This window comes from Podarcis filfolensis (genome assembly GCF_964270895.1).
Source record: "Podarcis filfolensis genome assembly, chromosome: 6".
Taxonomy (NCBI): domain Eukaryota; kingdom Metazoa; phylum Chordata; class Lepidosauria; order Squamata; family Lacertidae; genus Podarcis; species Podarcis filfolensis.
Window position 1 is genome coordinate 14,834,330 of NC_139609.1, and position 10,756 is coordinate 14,845,085.

Genomic DNA, 10,756 nt, shown 5'->3' on the forward strand with positions numbered 1-10,756 from the left:
CTCCATAACTACAACAAGCTCCCAGGTGCTGACATTTGCCCTTCTGTGTGTGGAGGGCAATGGGGGATATGATGGGGTGGAGGGAGATAGTAAGCTCTTTCTTAAGCAGTTCTTATAGTGGGGGGTTTACAGGCCACTTAATAGCCCTGTGTTAAGAGCAAATTGGCTGAATCACATTCCATTATTATAGTAAGAAATTGGAGGTGAAGTAATAACAATTTAAAAATAATTATTTGCAACCTGCCCATCTGGCTCAGTTGCCCCAGCCACTCTGGCCAGCTTCCAGCATATACACAATAAAACATCAAACATGAAAACATCCCTGCCTTCAGATGTATTCTAAAGGTTGTATAGCTACTTATCTCCTTGACATCTGATGGGAGGGCATTCACACAGGGCGGGCGCCACCACCGAAAAGGCCTTCTGCCTATAACCTCAATTCTTGCAGTGAGGGAACTGCCAGAATGCCATCGGAGCTGGACCTCAGGGTCCGGGCTGAACGATGGGGGTGGAGAAGCTCCTTCAGGTATACAGGGCCAAAGCCATTTAGGGCGATCAGCACCAATGCTTTGAATTGTGCTTGGAAACGTACTGGGAGCCAATGTGGATCCTTTAGGGCCAGTATTGCATGGTCCCGGCGGCTGCTCCCAGGCACCAGTCTAGCTGCTGCATTCTGGATTAGTCATAGTAATTAGTTGTGATCGGGTGGCGCTGTGGGTTAAACCACAGAGCTTAGGGCTTGCTGATCAGAAGGTCGGCAGTTCGAATCCCCGCGACGGAGTGAGCTCCCGTTGCCCGGTCCCTGCTCCTGCCAACCTAGCAGTTCAAAAGCACATCAAAGTGCAAGTAGATAAATAGGTACCGCTCCAGCAGGAAGGTAAATAGTGTTTCCGTGCGCTGCTCTGGTTCGCCAGAAGCGGCTTAGTCATGCTGGCCACATGACCCGGAAGCTGTATGCCGGCTCCCTTGGCCAATAAAGCGAGATGAGCGCCGCAACCCCAGAGTCGGTCACAACTGGACCTAATGGTCAGGGGTCCCTTTACCTTTAATTAGTTGTAATAGGGTCTATAGCTTATAGTTTAAAGGTGGTTCAGCTAGGGCTGACCCACCCATGAGGCAAGGTGCAGCAATTGGCAGCAGGATCCACAAGGCCATCAAATCCCAGTGTAGATCTTTGTTTTCTGCTTGTTCCTGATGTAGAGCTTCAGTCACTCCTTCCCTGGTGGGGGGAGAGGTGCCATTTTGTGGTTTGCCTCAGGCGTCGAAATGCCTTGGGCTGGCCCTGGGTTCAGCAGAGTACCTTGAAACTTGTCCCACCCTGGTTTCTTGTGTTGTAAGGCCCGGATTTTTTCCTGATTACTGCACAGCAGGGAGAGTGCAAGTATAGAGCAGACAGAGATATGCAATGCCTTTGAAGAGCTCCCTGCCATGTTCAGACCCTTCATCCACATACACAACTGTCACCAGAATCAGTGCCGGATTTACGTATGAGCTAAACAAGCTATAGCTTGGGGCCCCACTCTCTTGGGGGGCCCCCAAAAAGGGAAAAAACCTGGATGTACATTTCCAAAATATAAGATAAAAAACAATTAAAATAAAACCTACATTCAACAACAGTGTTTTGTGTTGTGTAGGCTTCTATGATGTAAGAAATGGACCCCGCCTGCTAGCCCGCTCCCTAAAATACCACTGGTTTGCTCATTTCTAACAGTGACAATTTGTTGTTGACAAAGGACAGAGGGACATATAAAGAGTCCCATTACCTTCAGTAGCTGAGGGCCTCATCAAACCTAAATCTGGCCCTGACCATAATGGCTATACATATATTGGAACTTCTATATTCACACAGTTCAGCTATACGCTCTTCATAAATATTTTTGATAAGAACAAAAACTTCTGACCAATTCTACAGCTGATGGCCACTGATAGCCAAGAAATAGATGCTCGAGTGTCTAGTAATGTATTCACACAAGTGAAAATCTCAACAACAAAAAGGCCTGATTAGTTTCATAATGAGGCAGAGAAAGATAATTGTACAAACTGAGCGATCTGCTGCAATTAGTTAAAAAAATCTGAAGCAAAAATGTCCGTCTTGCCAGCAAGCACTTGAAAATGATCTCACACACTTGAAAATGAACGCTCATTATTCTCCGAATGAAGTACAGTCGCTATAAAGGGTTGACACACATTCTTGACACTGCTGCAATGAACACGCAGTGCATAAACTGCTGAAATGAAAGGTCACATTCAGAAATGGCATTATTTTATCATGCTTAGATGTCAGAAAAGCTCATGAGACAGGTGCAGTCTGAAGAAGCCAGGAATAATTTATGTGATTTTCAGAGCTGCTAACTAGGATTATGATTACGGATGGCATCAAAATTCAGTATTGGAAGAGAGATTGATGATGAATTTCCCCAGTTCGGAAAATAGGCTTCTCAATAGGAGCGGCAAACCCTCCACCCAACCCACTATCTCTCTAGCCAGGTTAAGCTTGGGAAAATGAAAGACTGGGAAGAAGATTTTGTGAAGAGATTGGCCAGACTTAACCTTCTTTTATTTTTCAGATTTCTTGTAGAATTCTCAGAAACCCTCTGAGCAATTCCTAAGCACTACTTACCAGAGGAAGCTCTGCAAATCCAAGCTAACTGCAAGGCAATCATAGAAATGTTCACACTTCCTTATTTTTATTTTTTAAAATATTTTTATTAAGCAATTTCAACATAACAAATTAACAAACCATATAATCACATTATTTTCCCCCCTTTCACCCCCCGCCAGAAACTTCCCTCAACTCCTCTCTCTGATTTATCTGCACATATTATTCTCTGCATGTTATAAAATTAAACATATCCTTGCTTTGTCTGTCTATCATGTTATCAACCAATAAATTTGTGTATGTTTATTCAAAACCTGCCAAGGAGTCCAGTTCATTTTGTTGTCTTTTTAGATAATTTGTAAAAAGTTCCCATTCTTCCTTAAAGTTACAGTTGTCCTTGTCCCGCAGTTTGTATGTCAATTTAGCCAACTCTGCATAGCTCATGAATTTTTCTTGCCACTGTTCTTTCGCTGGGATTTCCTTATTCTTCCATCCTTGTGCTATCATGACTCTTGCCGCTGTTGTAGCATACATAAATAAATTCTTTGTTTTTCTTGGCAGGTCTTGTCCTACAATCCCTAACAAAAATGCTTCTGGTTTTTTTACAAATGTCATTTTAAACATTTTTTTTCAATTCATTCTATATCATTTCCCAAAAATTTTAAACTTCTCTACATTCCCACCACATATGATAAAAAGTCCCTTCTTTTTCTTTACATTTCCAACATATGATTCACACTTTTTTATAGCCAAGCCTTACGTCAGTAACTCCTGACTAGTGGTACTGGAGAATTGGAAACAGCAGCATAAAGCACTGAACTTCCCTTGTTTGTCCCATGTCTGGAATGGAAATCAGTCCAATGAATACGATCAGTATTTGTTGCTATCAGGCTGCAAAATGATGCATCATTGGGTGGAATAACATCATGATATGTAGTTGTGTCTATTTTGTAAGTCACATAATTTTGCTGCTGTGAACAGGACAAATATTGTAGTTCTCGGCGGAAGGTGAACCGCAGCAGAATGGAAACAGCGGTACCTCTGACAAATACAGAGTGGAAAGGAAAACGTTGCCCTCTTACATTTCTACTCCTGGCTACACCCATATTGTTGTTGTTGTTGTTGTTGTTATTTGAATTTATATACCGCCCTACACCCGGGGGTCTCAGGGCAGTTCACATAACAAAATCAAGATATAAAACCACAAAATACATAATCATAATAAAATAGATTAAGTCCAGTGCCATCTAGTGACTGGACTATACACCGACACTACACATAGGGGCTGTGAGGGAGCAGTATGAGAAACTAATTAATAGATCTGTAAATGGCACTAAATTGCCACACTTAAAACCTGTTTTCCTAAGGCAAATATTATGAATTTTTTTGGTTTATTGCTTAATAATATAAGGATAATGGAACTCATAAAATATGCATTTCAGCTTAAGTCAGTCATAGAAATCTTTACATCTTCCACTGTCATTTCTTTTTCCTAAGACACGTAGCAGTATTAAACTCAAAATGAAGGTATATTAGTGCATAAGTCCTAAAATGAGAAAACAGATAGGACTTGAATGTTCTGTTTCTTCCTGAGGTAAAGATCCCTTGAACTCTGGAGGCCTGCTGTTTGCCAGCATGCTGCAAGGCTAGTTTCAAACAGATTTTGGTCTGAATGGTACACTTACTATATATTTTTTTAGGGTGTGTGTGTGTGTAAGGGTTTTAGTGGGGTTTAAGTACCAACCAATAGATTCAAGATAGCACCCACATCTATTTTCTATTTACAGCAGCAGGAAATAATACTAATACAGTGGTACCTCGGGTTAAGTACTTAATTCGTTCCAGAGGTCTGTTCTTAACCTGAAACTGTTCTTAACCTGAAGCACCACTTTAGCTAATGGGGCCTCCTGCTGCTGCCACGCCGCCGGAGCACGATTTCTGTTCTTATTCTGAAGCAAAGTTCTTAACCTGAAGCACTATTTCTGTCTTAGCGGAATCTGTAACCTGAAGGGTATGTAACCTGAAGCATATGTAACCCGAGGTACCACTGTAAAACCATTCACAAACCATTTGTGGAAGTATATGAACTAGACAACAATTGGGGAGAGGCGATGGCAGACTTCTGGGAACAATGGCTCTTCTTTTAGTGAAATTACATTGTGCACAAACTTTGATTCTTGAAGTCTGCTGCTTGTAAGTTCCTATATTATTTGCTATTTCCAATACTCGTGTTTGCCTGTTGACTGTAAACCACTGAGTAATTCCGATAGAGGACCAATTTAGCACTCTTGTCTGTGTTCAATTACATCCAATTTCTTCCAAAAGTTCTCCAGTAGCTGAGCTGAAAAGCTCTCTAACATAATAACTGCAAAACACTTCACCTATCCAGATTAAAAATGAACACTGAAATATTTCTGTTAAATGAATAGTACTTCATTGTATGTGGGGGAGACGTAACAATTGGCAGTAATTAGAATCTAATTTGTTTAAAGCATAACTGAATAGAAATAATTTTACTGAGCTAAATTGCATATGCTTAATTGGATACCATGAAAACAGCTCTCAGAGATCTCTTGTCAGCTGCATTGTGTGTCTCTCTATGTTCTTAACTGAAGTTTTTTAAGTTATCCTCAGTGTTCAGGGTGGATAAGAGCAGCTAAAATAGGATAAAGACAGCAGAATGGAATACCTTCTGAAAATACAAGATGGGAATATAGTAGACCAATTTATGACCTTATACTGGCCAGGACTAGATTATTTTTGAACTAGGTCTCACTTATTGGACCCAGGCAAAGACTGACGTTGAAATGCATGCTACATCATCAGCCTACAGAACTCTGGCTGAATTTTTTGGATGGCATATTTTAAGAGACTGCAAAGGGCCCCCCGGAATCTGCCCCCAAATCTACTGGTTTTAGGAATGTGCAAAATTCCTCTGGGAATGTCCCTAGTCTTTAGGTTTACCTTTGAAATTCTTCAGCTGTTTATAACCAGAGTAGGAGCCTCCACATTTTCTCTGAATTTTGATTTATGCAGGACCTAGTGCCAAGTCAATTTCCTAACTATTTTGTTGCATGCCACCCCAATCTCTGAGCAGTGCAGGATTCCAGGGGTCCAGCCAGTTACCCGGGGTTTCCGTTCCCTTTAGAAATAAGGCACAGCGGAGACTGTGGTGTCTTTGTGATATATGGTTGACACACACATATATATAACCTGAGCCTACAATGGATGAGCTTACATCACTGACACCCCAAGAAGTTCTTGCTTCTCCCCAGCCATGGCTCTGACTCTCTGCTCAGCTTGCTGCCTTTTTACGGCCTGAAACATCACTGCAAAAAAACTATCCTACACTCTGCACCCTGCTTCTGAAAAGTCCCTTTTTGTCTCTACAACCACAGCAGGCACTGTAACTCTCATATGGTTTGACTTTACTTTCAAAGGCCCACCCCTCTATTGTCTCCCAAGACAGACACATGCCAACAAAAGATGATAAAGCAGTTAAAGACCTGCAAAATAATAATAAAACTGTAAAAAAGAAAAATAATTCCATATATAACAAGACCAAAAATGCAATTCTCTATATGAAAACAATACAGTTGTACCCTGTTTTGAGTCTGCCCTGTTTAGGGTCCATTTCGTTGAACGTCCGCGGCCAACCTGGATGTACCAGAATGGGTTACTTTCGGGTTTGTCGCACGTGCAGGAGCGCTAAATCGCGCTTCGCACATGTGCAGAGCAGCACTTTGTCGAGCGTCCCTTTCGTTGAGTGTCCGGGGCTCCGGAATGGATCCTGGATGCAAAAGGAGGTACGACTGTACAAAACTCTTTGCTATACATATTGTTGTAACCTACCATGGTCTCTTAAGGCAAAGGATGTGTAATAAATTTTAATAAATAAATGAGAATACGGGAATGATTGTTGGAAACGATTAATAAATAAGCATAGCTGATGTGTATGTGGGTTTCTGAGAGTTTTGTAGTTCCTATTGGATTAGTATTTGCATGGGCAGCAAGGTTTTGGGAGGACCGCTCGGAATATAAAAAGGAGCCAATCAGTTAGTACATGAATTGTAGGTAAAGAAATAGTTAAAAAATTGGAACCCCAAACTCATTGCTCTCTCTGCAAAAAGAGCAAGGAAGTGATAGAGATGGCACTGGTAGTTGCTAGTTCTTCCATCTGGCATCGTTAGTAGCAAGCAAGGGGCAAAGAATCCAGCCCTGGCAGTGTTATGAAATGTGAACATATGGCAGGACCAATATGTAGCTCATATTCATGCTTAGCTCTGCTATCTTCAAGAAATAGTTACCAGAGTTTTGTTTTTCCCCAGTAAAGTGGCGCCCAGCATATTGGTATTCTCCCACAGCCTGGAAATAAAACAAAACCCACACACAAAGAGCTTCTACAATTAGACCTCAGGGAATAATGCAGATAGAAAGTTAAACAAAGCAAAGCAAAGCAAAACTTGTACATAACAGCAAGCAGCTTAGGTGTAAGGCAGGCGTCAGCAAACGTTTCCAGCAGGGGGCCGGTCCACTGTCCCTCAGACCTTGTGGGGGGCCGGACTATATTTTGAAAAGGAAAATAAAAAGAACGAATTCCTATGCCCCACAAATAACCCAGAGATGCATTTTATATAAAAGGACACATTCTACTCATGTAAAACACGCTGATTCCTGGACCGTCCGTGGGCCGGATTTAGAAGGCGATTGGACCGGATCCAGCCCCTAGGCCTTAGTTTGTGTTATGTACTGAGTTGAATAGGATCCAAACTGCAGCAGTCTGATTGGTCCTAGAACAATAGGATCCAAAAGGCAGCAGTCTGATTGGTCCTAGAACAATAGGATTCAGAATGCAGCAGTCTGATTGGTCCTAGAACAATGCAGCAGTATGATTGGTTGGCAGGAACCACCCAATCATGCTCCAGATAGAAGTGAATCCACAACTTGATTGGCTTACAGTAGAATTCCGGAATTAGCCAATCATGTGCAGCCCATTGTGTAAATAATGTATATAAAGCAGATACTTTGAGGGGACTTTCATTCATTCATTCCTCCTCACCACTATGAGCTGAATAAAGAGCATGAAATCACTTTGCGACTCTGAGTATATTTCAGTTTGCCTACCCATGGAGTAAGGGAACAAGCTTGTCCCCGCCCCCCCCCCCCTGCTCTGGAGGGTAGGACTTGAACCAATGGCTTCAAGTTACAAAAAAGGAGATTCTAACACTAAACATCAGGAAAAACATTCTGACAGCAAGGGCCCTCCCATCAGGTGTCAAGGAGATGGTAGACTCCGCTTCCTTGCAGGTTTTTAAGCAGAGGTTTTGTATGAGAATCCTGCATTGTAGGGGGTTAGACTAGATGACCCTGGAGATCCCTTCCAGCTCTACAATTCTATGATTCTACACACACAAACCACATATTTGACATAATATTTACGAAAAACTTCACACCTGGCTTCATCAAGAGAAGCCATTCCTCATGACTTTCTCTTACGTCTCTTCAGTAACATCTGTTGAATCAATGCCACTGCATACTGCAATTTTATGTTAAGGGAAAGGAAAAGGCGCAAAACTTCCTCCTTTTACTAAGACGTTGATAGTTTTGTTTTGTTTTTTTCACAAGATTAATTGATTATATTTGGCTCCAGCCTCCTCTCTAATTTAGTCTGCAGAAGTAGTTCGTGTTATTAGAAACAGGCTAATTGGCAGATTGTTTGAGCTAGCACCACATATGTATCATCTTATTTCAAATTAGATATTTCCCCCCCTGCAGATAATGATTATTTGCTGAAAAACAGCAAAAAAAACCCAACCTCCAGGTTTCTGGCTGATGAATAAATTCGTAATGAAGCACATTAACTCATTAGGAGAGTAATTGTGAAAGCTTATGTGCATCTGAGAACAGTGGTCTAGATAATTGCAGTATATGGTACCTGCAGAGTATTTCTTAAGTGCCTTACCTGCATCCCATGCTACCTGCTGCCTGTGTTTTTCAGAAGACACAGGTATGTGCTCTGCTGTTCTACAATCTATGGAAAGTGCATTTGGGTAAAGGCAGAATCACAGTTTGAGGAAGGGACCATGCCTTGAATTGTTCCTTTCCTAATTGCATCTTTTTCTCAGAAACTGAGACACGTGAATCACCCTGAACAAATACGCTTACTTCAGAGTTTGTAATAACCTTTCTTTCAGATACGAGTTTGGTCAGATCGCAACGTTCTCAGCTACGGTACAAATTGAGCACCATTTCTTGCACTTGGCTTCTCTAGCTCAGAAAGAAACAATCTTATGAGATTCTGCCCACTCACTATAACCTCAAGCTGGCTGTTCTTTACTCTTGTTGAAATCCTTGTTGATTGGTGTTAGAGAAGGGCAATGTCTGCACTCGCTCTCTCTCTCTCTCACACCCACCCCGGAAATGAGTCATTGCCAGTAATTGGAACAAAAACCCACAGAAAATGGCTTAACCAACCAATTCAAATTAGTTAATCCTGTAAATGTCTCCCTTCCACTAACCAACTGACTCAGGCTCCTTTTATCATACCACTTATTAGACTGCTGCATACACAGTAAACATTTAAAGAATTTTCCTGCACCTATTTTTTTAAAAATATATATATTCTGGGAACTGTAGTTCAAGGGTGCTGGGAGTTCTAGTTCTGGGGAGGCTCATCTGGTGCTTTCATTTCATATCTTTAGACACCAGGTGAAACTGTTTCTTTATAACCAGGCCTTTGGCTGGTCAACATTCTGTGGCCTTTTAAACATGAAGGGGGTTGCTCGTTTTTGTTTTAGTACGCATTTTGGGTTCCCATTTTGTAAACTACCCTGTTATCTTCAGATGAAGGGCAGAACACAAATCAAATCAATGAATAAATATGCAACAGTTCCCAGGATTCCTTTGGGGTACATTTGTGTGGGGATTGATTTTAATGTATGGCATGAAGGGCAATAAAGAGGCTGCCATCTTGAAAATTACTGTGGATATGGGTTGGGGGCCACCCTGAAAAAGACCCTTTGGGCTCCACCAGCTATGCACAGATAAAAGATTATGCCAGAAATGGAGAGATTATGATTATACCTACAGCCACTGCTTTCTCAGCATGTCAGATATTCATGCGTACACAGGAGCATCTGCCAGAAACTAATGCACAAAGATTATGATATGTGTGTTTTTGTGTCTATGTTTATCTGTGAGCCATCCTCACCTCTTTCTCAGCCCTGTGAACACTGAATCTAGACTGGCCCAATTGAATCAAATCATGAAAGGTGACATCTATTAAAAGTCTGGGGAACTTTAATCAGTAATGCTGATTGGAGTCCCCCAAATACTGAACAGTTCACGTCTTGCTTGTTCTAAGAAAACAAAATACAGTGGTACCTCGGGTTAAGTACTTAATTCGTTCCAGAGCTCCGTTCTTAACATGAAACTGTTCTTAACTTGAAGCACCACTTTAGCTAATGGGGCCTCCTGCTGCCGCTGCGCCACCGCCACACAATTTCTGTTCTCATCCTGAAGCAGAGTTCTTAACCCGAGGTACTATTTCTGGGTTAGCGGGGTCTGTAACCTGAAGCGTATGTAACCTGAAGCGTCTGTAGCCCGAGGTACCTCTGTAGCCATAGAAAAATCTAGTGGTGCAGCACGAAAACTGCTAGCACATATGCAAAGCTAAGCAGGATGTGGTATGGTTTCCAGTTGGTTGGGCAAAGATTTCGCATCACAGGGGGTTGGACTAGATGACCCCCTGGGCACCCCTTGCACCTTTGCCATGATACGCTTCTGTTTGCTTGTTCTTTGCATTTATCGGTCACCAGCTAGCCTAGTCCTCTGGGCGATGCACAGTGTAAACAGTCAAGTAACACAAGGCGCAGTAATCACATAATTTCTACTATGGACTTGGCTATACAGCTGCAAATAATACGTTTTAAGTGTGTTTAAATTGCAATATACAATGTGACACGAGTTGGCAATGATGAGCCTTATGGAAAATTCAATGTATTTTTTAAAAATGCTTTTTAAAGTATTTTCAGAACGGTTATAATATGCGTGTAGATTCCACCCAGGAGCCTTTTCCCACCCTAGCCGGAGGCATTGACATGCTGTGATCAGGGCTGGACTTAGGTTTGATTATCTTTCTCTGCCTCATTATGAAAC